The following is a 9,485-nucleotide window of genomic DNA, read 5'->3' as shown; positions in this document are numbered from 1 at the left end:
ATGCAATTCTTTTGATGTAGCTATTGGTATCAATATTCCATTTTTTAGAGTTTTGGTTACTATTGAGCCGGGTCGCTGCTTACTACAGTTCGTTATCACGAACTGTTTGATTCGTTACCACGAACTGTTTGATTTGCTGAAAAGGCTTATCTCGAACAATCCTCTTGTGAATGTTTATTGGTTGGTTATGAGCACCTATCTATTAGCAAGCTCATCTTTGTGCCAACGTAATGTTATAATTACCAGCAATACAGTCCTGCCTTGAAGCTGAGCAGGAATCCTCTTAAATATTTAAGATGCATAGTAGTGATTTGATATGCTTACAAGAACATTTTCTTTCAAAAGAGGGACTTTGTTCCATTCAGCTGAATGGCTGGACAAAAATATTTCGATCTCCCGGGACTAGGAGTGGAAGAGGCCGGCTATCTGGTGGTGTCACACTTTAAGCATGATCTGACTTCATGCCTAAATTATTTGCCTCCAAGGACATATTTTTTGCTGTGAAAATCAATTGCACAATTGTTTATTCTGTATGCTTGCTAACTGATTACAAATATGAAAAGTCTGACAGAAAATTCAGCACGGCATATGGCAAACTTGCTAAACCAATCTGAGGCACTTTTAGCTCTAGATGCAGCTTAAATCAAAGTGGGGATCTTAACTGTAATGTTAAAAATGAATCCAGCACTGAAGCTTAAATACATCTGTCTTCGTGTATGGCTCCGGAGCATGTAAAAAATGACTTCGTGTAAATCCAAAGCTTGGGGTGAAACCCTTGTCTAGACTTCTTTATGATTTCTATGCAAACTAGAGCTAAAGCAATCACTAAAGTGAACACGTCTGACCATCGGCCAATTATCAATGCATTCAAGTTTTGTAACTTTTTTCGTACCCATGTCGAGAAAAAATGCGGTTTTATAGGTGTGAGTGAGATAAAAGTAATCTTAACTTGTGTCAGTAAGTTTGTAATGACATGCTTGACTAAATTACTTAATTGCTATTTAAATTAAGTTGCTATTTCAGTTAAGGAAAAAACCGTCATTACCTTCGTCAGAGAAGCAGGTTCTGCCACATATTTCTTCAAGTTAGCTGATTCACGCAATGTGCTGTGCAGAAAAAGGGCTTTTCAGAAGTCCCTAGTGGGTACGAAAAGACTGAGTTAGTATTGGCTTGTCGTGCTTCCGGGTTTGGGTATTCCTTATGCTAAGCTCCATTACGAAGCTAAGCTTCCAAATTAGGCTGAGTGATTCTCCTGTAAAATATTTGAGTTTCCACCCCCAGACCGATAAATCGAAATACAGGATAAATCAGAGCTCGACACCGCATTTGAGATTACGGTCCATTTTATTAGTTTACTTGCGTCTGTGTCAATGGTTAAAAAGCTACGAGGAAGCTAAAGAAAAACATTCAAGAGGTATTGATGAAATGTTTGGCATGCATATATTTTATGGTAGTGCTAAGTTCATGAAACACCTAGCTTTACTTCATCAGATGACTTTTTGCTGTGGATCAGTGTCTGATGCTTGTTCAATAGGTATAGTTACCCCGGTTCTAAAAAAGGTAAAGAGCCAGAACAATGTGCCTCATATCGTCCATTTACTGTTGCCCATGTTTTGTGTAAATTAATAGAGCTGCTTAAAATTCATAGTGCAAATAGTTCATCTTTCACTCCTGATTGTCAGTTTGGCTTTAAAGTAGGCCTGTACAGCTGTTGATTGATTGTGATGAAAATGGGGAAAACCTCATATTGGTTGTGCATGAGGTTAGGATAGCTTTTGACTCTAGAATACATGGGTGGCTGCTTTGAAAGCGCGCTCATCAGTGTGGTCTGTCTAAGTCTATATTCGCAAAGCTTAGATATCTCTGGCATAAGATAAAAGTAAAGATTGTCCTGGTTTTGTGTAATTAACGAAGCTGCATAAATGATAATGTAAATAGTACGTCTTCCAATCCTGACGGTCAGTTTGGCTTTAAACTAGGCATGTAGAACTGTTGATTGATTATGACGGAAAGGGGGGAAACCTTACATTGGCTGTGCATGAGGTTAAGATAGCCTTCGACTCTGGAATACATGGGTGGCAACTTCAAAGCGCTCGTCCGCGTGATGTGTCTAAGTCTGCTTTTGTAAAACTTAGATATTTGTGCCATAAGTTAAAAGTAAAGATAAAATTTCTCAGGTTGTCTACTCCGACTAATAGGCCTGTAGTATTGATTCCTGTTTGTTAAGGTATTAGGCAGGGAGATCTTAGCTCCCCTCCTTAATAAAACAATTTTGTCGTTGAGCCACAGCAGGTTGTATTACAGAGTTATATGTTCCGTGGGGTTGATGTCACGTAATTGAATTATGTTGATGATATCCTGAGTCCCAGCTAGTTATTTTTCCGAGTTGAGGAAAAGTTCTTAGATAAACCGGGTTCTTCTAATCAGTTTGGAGGGGCTCAATTTGAATTGAATGGTAGCGACACACAAACCAGTGTTGACTCGCTAGTTCAAAATTTTTTAGATCATAACGACGATGATCTCTTCTTACAAGTAGATTTAGATCACACGGGTCCTTCTAATCAGTTGGGAGGAGCTCAATTTGAATTGAAATATCATACCTTTCACAATTACTTAAGATCATATAGCTTTAAATCCAATGTTGCCTTTAAAACCCAAAGATCTGGTGAACTAGTCAATGTTTTGCAGAAAATTATCGGTGGAATAATACGGCAAATTCAAGAAGAAGAACGTACTAGTGTAAGAGCTCAACTGGCAGTTAATGGAATTTTTAGCCAGGACCCTGACTACTTCCACTGTTTAAATTTTCACTTTCCATAATAAATCACTGAACACTTTCTTATCGTAAGAAAAACTGTAACTGATGATATAATCTTTAACCCTTGCCTTTTATAGCTTTTGCTCAAGATTATGCAATATTGTGAAATTTGTGCAATAATGGGAAATCTCCCCTTTCCACAATTCTGGTTTGAAAATCCAATAACCTATTGGAATGCTAAAATGTCAACAATTGCAAATCATCTCTAGCCCTGTTTTCAATAGCACCTTTGTTTACCGACTATCGGAATGTAGTTACCAAGATTGCCAAATAGAATGTAGCCCCCTTTTTCCGCAATATCTCTCTTAATTTCATTCTCATTTGTACAAATTATTAATATTCTTTTCCTTTACAGGGTTCTCCTCCAGCATTCCTGAATTTCTCACAAGAAAACTATATATATGTATATATTTTATTTAATTTGTATATTTTTTATTCAGTACAATAAATTTGTATATGTATTATATGTTATTCGAGCACGAATAACAGAATTCGAGCACAACACTTGACTGTGTAGAGAATTTAAAGTGCCGAAACCCTATAGGCATAGTGTGAAGAGCCCTTGTGTTGGATTGTTGCCTCTGAATTATTTGTCTTTACTGTTTTTATTGTTTGGTAAATGATGACTTATACTTATTGACGACATGACTGCCTGTCCTTGGATTATTCTTTATGGTTGATTGTGTATGGCTATGCTGTTTGACCTATGTGATTGTATGGATGAGTAGGGTTAAGGCCTCATTCAAGTGCTGGTCTAAATTAATCACTAATTTAGGAAAACAGTCTTCCTTTTCTCCCTCTGTCTCTTTTTTTAATGTGTTTATGCAGTTGCATTGGTGATTTCTCTTCTCGTTATATTATTGCGATTCGGGAAGAGTAGGTTCTTTTCAGAGGACATGTATAGGGGTATTGAACAGGTTTGGAAAGAAGGTTCCAATAATAAGTTGTTGTTTTTTATCTGACTCTAGTTTTAGGAGTTACGGGTATTTTACATTTCTTAAGACGTGACCGTCTCTTACTAGATTTCCAGCTACCGCTGGAAGCCGAATTTCATCATAGTTAACATTATAATATTGTACATCCTTTTAGGCACAATTTTGTTACAATCTACTATTCTGATGCCATTCATCAATTTTTTAAAATGAAAATAAAGTTTACGTAAAAAAAATTATTCTATTCGTAAAATTATTTTTGTTAATTATGAAAGGTTATATACTATAATACAAGATGATGCACTAGACACACTTAACTTTTGACCAGACAATGACAAATTAAAGGATTATTATGTAAATTGTAAGAATATTTACGGTATCCAAGTTATAATTTTAATGTTTCATGAATTGCAGCAGTAGCTTGCAAACTAGTGAGAGATGATCACTTCCAACACTTAGAAATGGAATGGGCCATAAATCTTAAAACAGTGTCAGATCGAATCCGGAGATAAACTATCTCAAGAGCCTTGTCTGAAAACCCTATTTGGGGGAACTTGGCTTGAACTACAGTGTTCTGTATGAATGACATCTCTTTGTCTTTTCCCACAGCTAGCGAGACATTGGAGCATCATAGAGAGCTTTTCAATGGCTCATTTGAGAAGATATCGATTTATTTAAAAACCTTTTGTAAATAACATATATCATTTTTATAGTAGAATCATTTTTTTTAAACTGTGTTTCTTCTAAAACTGTAGTAGCAAACAATAATAGCCTAATCTTGTACAGGATGATGAAAAAAGTATTTTAATTTACTGTAATATTTTAACTGTGGGTTTTCGATAAACTTTATGATTATTGTGCAAACTGCAAAATACTTCTGTTATCTGAATAATAATTCCAAGCAGAATAATACCGAAAAATGATACGGTTTTACTACTCTACTTGTTTTTATTTTAAGAAAGCCTAAAATGACATGTTTTAACGAAATTTTGCATGCTATTTCAATCATTCTTGGCTCTAGGAAAATAAGAAAGGGTAATAAATGGTGTTGGACTAAAGTGAATCGTAATGAGCATGTTGAAGAAATTTTGAGCAAATTCTTGACCGGCCCGAACATGAAATATACTTACGAAGATGCATTCACAATAATGATGCGACAACCATAGATGATATGAAATTAGCAGCTGTTGACGCAGTATGTACAATTGATGCCAAATTAAAGGTCGAAATTCTTTTTAAGGGATTAAAATCCAATAATTACAATACGTTTACAAAAACAATTACAGTTTTTCTTATTCTACTTATATCCAATGTATATTCAAATGAAAGCCGTATTCGGAAGAGTACATAATAGCCACTGCGCTACGGTAACGTAACCGGTATATGGAAGGAACAGCCGATTGATTAAACAGATTGAACAAGCCCAGATTGTCTCGATTAAAAGTAGAAGGACGCTCCAAAGTGATGTCTGTCCTGCTGCTACAAACCTAGCTCAAAAACCCAAAGAAGAAGTCGAAAACCTGACAAAGCCCGATCTAAGCTTAAACCTGTGGAAAAAAATACAACGTAATTGAAGAAAATCCCATTTCAGTATCAAACTGAAGGGTACCCAAAAACTGTCAAAATGAACTATGAATAAACCCCCTTCAACTCAAGTTAGGTTACAAATCAATCATCATGGATAGTTAGGTAAAACAAGGTTAGCAAAAGCTGAATAAGGGAAAAATGAATAAGAATTTAGATGAACAGGAGTTGACTTGTGTTGGGTGGAATCAAATGTGGGATAACTTGGACAGGGCTGAACATAAGGGGGTTTGAGATGAATGGATGGTGTGTAAAAGAAAATAATAGCTGTGATGAATAGATTTTACTGTAGCATATACTTCAGAAGACAAAAATAGACATTGAGCTGTATCTCTTGTGAATCCTCTGTGAATCCTCTGAAATCCTCTTGTAAACAATCCTCCTGTGAATGTTTATTGGTTGGTTATGAGCACCTATCTATTAGCAAGCTCATCTTTCTGCCAATATAATGTGCCTTGAAGCTGAGCAGGAATCCTCTTAAATATGCAAGATGCATAGTAGTGATTTGATATGCTTACTAAAACATTTTTTCTCAAAAGAGGGACTTTTTCTGAATTGTTGGATTAAAATACTGCATCCCCGGGACAGGGAGTGGAAGAGGCCGGCTATCTGGTGGTGTCACATTTTAAGCATGATCTGACTTCATGCCTGCCTATACTTTTTGATCCACGGACATATTTTTTGGATCACTGGCACAATTGTTTATTCTGTATGCTTGCCAACTGATTACAATGATGGAAAGTCTGACAGAAAACTCAGCAAGGAATGTGGCAAACTTGCTAAACCAATCTGAGGCACTTTTAGCTCTATATGCAGCTTAAATCTAGGTGGGGATCTTAACTGTAATGTTAAAAATGAATCCAGCACAGAAGCTCAAATACATCCAGCTTGTGGTGAACCCCTTGTCTAGACTTTTTTATGATTTCTACGCAAACTAGAGCTCAAGTAATCACTAAAGTGAACACGTCTGACCATTTGCCAATCATCAATGCATTCAAGTTTTGCGACTTTTTTTCGTACGGCGTGTCGAGAAAAAAAAGTGGTTTTATTGGTGTGAGTGAGATAAAAGTAATCTTAACTTGTACTAATAAGTTTGTAACGACATGCTTGACTAAATTGCTTAATTGCTATTTAAGTTAAATTGCTATTTCAGTTAAGAAAAACCGTCATTAACTACGTCAGAGAAGCAGCTTCTGCCAAATATCTCTTCGAGTTAGCTGATTCACGCAATGTGCTGTGTAGAAAAAGAGCTTTTCAGAGGTCCCTAGTGGGTCTGAAAACACTGAGTTAGTATTGGCTTGTCGTGCTTCCGGGTTTGGGTATTCCTTATGCTAAGCTCCATTAGGAAGCTTCCAAATTAGGCTGAGTGATTCTCTTGTAACATATTTGAGTTTCCACCCCCGGATCGATAAATCAAAATATAGGATAAATCAGAGCTCGACACCGCATTCAAGATTACGGACCATTTTATTAGTTTACTAGCGTCTGTGTCAATGGTTAAAAAGCTGCGAGGAAGCTAAAGAAAAAATATTCAAGAGGTATTGATGAAATGTGTGGCATGCATTGCCACACCTTGCTTTACTTCATCAGATGACTTTTTGTTGTGGATATGTGTCTGATGCTTACTCAATAGGTATAGTTATCCCGGTTCTAAAAAAGGTAAAGAGCCAGAACAACGTACCTCATATTGTCCATTTACTATTGCCCCAGTTTTGTGTAAATTAATAGAGCTGCTTAAAACTGATAATGCAAATAGTTCATCTTTCACTCCTGATAGTCAGTTTGGCTTTAAAGTAGGCCTACTGGCTATGTAACTGGCTTTCAAACAATGAAATTCTTGGAATTTTCAATCCTCTCGGTCGACCATACGCATTTACGCTCCCTATTTCACGACCTATATTGAAAGCAAAGAGAATTCTATTGTTCAAAACCTGAATAGAGTACCTGATTTGTCGACAAAAATCTGTGGCTTTCATGCATTATTGTATTTGTTTTCTGATGTCGTAGTTATACCAACAAGGAATTTCTCAGCATTTACGTGGACAACCATCGCCTGAACGATTTCATAGTGGAACATACACTCTCCAACCTGTACATTATTGATTCCAGTGTCCTAAGAATAAAATGTTCTTGTAATGTTTGTAAACATCTACATGTAGATGTTCATCATCATTAACATCGTCGACAAAATCTAGCAGTGGTGGGTCATTCGGATTCACTTTGTATTGACCTTGTAGTGAAAAGTCAGAATTGAATTTACCGCAATACAGTGTAGTTTCACCCTTAATATATCTCTTCCTGAAGTTAATGATGCTCTATCTTCAAATTACAAAACACATGTGTTTCAATTTTCTTAGTTGATGCAATACCACACAAAATTCGAAATTGAAGAATTGTCCCCTTAGTGCTAATTAAAAATCTGTAGGTTTTTAATCATAACATCCATCGTCTTCACAAAGATGATGTAGAAACTATACTCTCTTTTTGTTCCAAAAGTTGAAGCATGGACCGAATTCGTCCTGCCAAATATTTTAAAACCACGACGATACGAGCCTCTTAGATACAAACTAAAAGTAAGTGTAAGGTTTATTCTAATCATACCAGGATAGGTTTTTTCCAACGATCACACTTATCATAGCGACGTTTAGAGCATAATAATCCTCTGATATAAGAATCACAAGCTTCTTCAATGCAGGAATTACAATCGTTAATTTGAACTGCATATCCTCTATGTAGTGCACATGGATTACAAAATCTACACTTCTCAGCATCATCATCTGCAATAAGGCTGTTGTCACAGTACGACCAGCAGCCCAACGTATACAAACATAGGGGACATGCGTGGTAAATTTTATCTCACTATTACCGCTCAAACTACTGAATACAAACTAACTAGCGTCCAAGAAAGAAAATTCTTTTTACTCTGATTACCCACTTAAGATACTCACCTATTGATTCCCTAGAGAGACAGGGGAAGAGTAGTTGAGAGTCTAAGTAGTTTTCAATTAAATGTGCAATGTCATTTTGTTTCCATTAGTGCATCAACAAATTGAGTAAATGCCTTGGAACCGCGACGCCTAAGTCTTATACAATAGTCCATGGCTGAAGTTTGCTGTAACATCAATATACCATCAATCATTTTTCGGTTGAAGATTCTCTCCCACACTGACAACCTTTGAGGCTGATCATTTAGATTAAACCATTTTTCCAGCCTCATCTTAGCTGCAAAACTTCATTGTTTATCCATCTTGAATTGATTCAGGGATAGGATAAATCTGTTTAATTTCTTATCCCATTTGAAGTTTAGTCTGCTTCCCACTGCTATTTATACTGCAACATTTGTAGCTCCTTATTTTACTTTGCTCTGAACACCACCTTTCTGTACATTAATGTTCAACATTGTGAGATTACTCATCTCTGTAGTATTCCAAGAACAGTAATAATACTACAAGGCAGTGTCCAATTTAGCACTGTGATACTAGCTAATTCGTCACCAAAATTTTATTCCTTCGGTTAAGGTAAAAAAAATCAGTTACACAACTATTTTACGAGCCAAGTAAGAGTTCTTTGCTCCCCAGAGTGACATTGGGTACCCCTAATTTTGTAGTTGGTGTTTTGCATTTTCAGTTTTCTGCTATTGTGTTTTTGTGTAGCTCATGATGTTTCAGCTGGTTTTCCGGGTTAGTGGCTATTTACCTTAGGATAAAGGTGTTTGGATCCATTGCCTTAATTATCAGATAACTGTCCTTTTTTCTAAGTTAAATTTATTCCCACTTTGGGACCCTGTTTTACCCCTCCCCTGCTTACTCTTAAACGCCATATAATCTTTTGTTTCACCCTCGTTGGTAAATGCTCGTAGTCTTACTAATTAGCTTCAGGTGACAATAAACCGTCTTGGTAATGGCTCATAGGCTGATCGAGAATCAGTATTAACAGCTAGACACTGCTGGGGTAAAAAAGGGGAGTTGGCCCGTTGATTCTAAAAAGTGATCTAAAAAGTTCGGAGTATAACTTCTTGATGCTTATGATTGTCTGGTATCCTCTGAGCTATAGCTCCGTGCGCCTCCTACCTAGCAGATGGCAGAGTTGGTTTTTCTTGGGTATTTTTTTTGCGATTCTGATTGTAATTAATTAAAAAAAAAAAACTTTCT

This window comes from Artemia franciscana, chromosome 3, assembly GCF_032884065.1.
Source record: "Artemia franciscana chromosome 3, ASM3288406v1, whole genome shotgun sequence".
NCBI lineage: Eukaryota > Metazoa > Arthropoda > Branchiopoda > Anostraca > Artemiidae > Artemia > Artemia franciscana.
The sequence above is the reverse complement of the archived record's forward strand: the minus strand, read 5'-3'. Positions refer to the sequence as shown.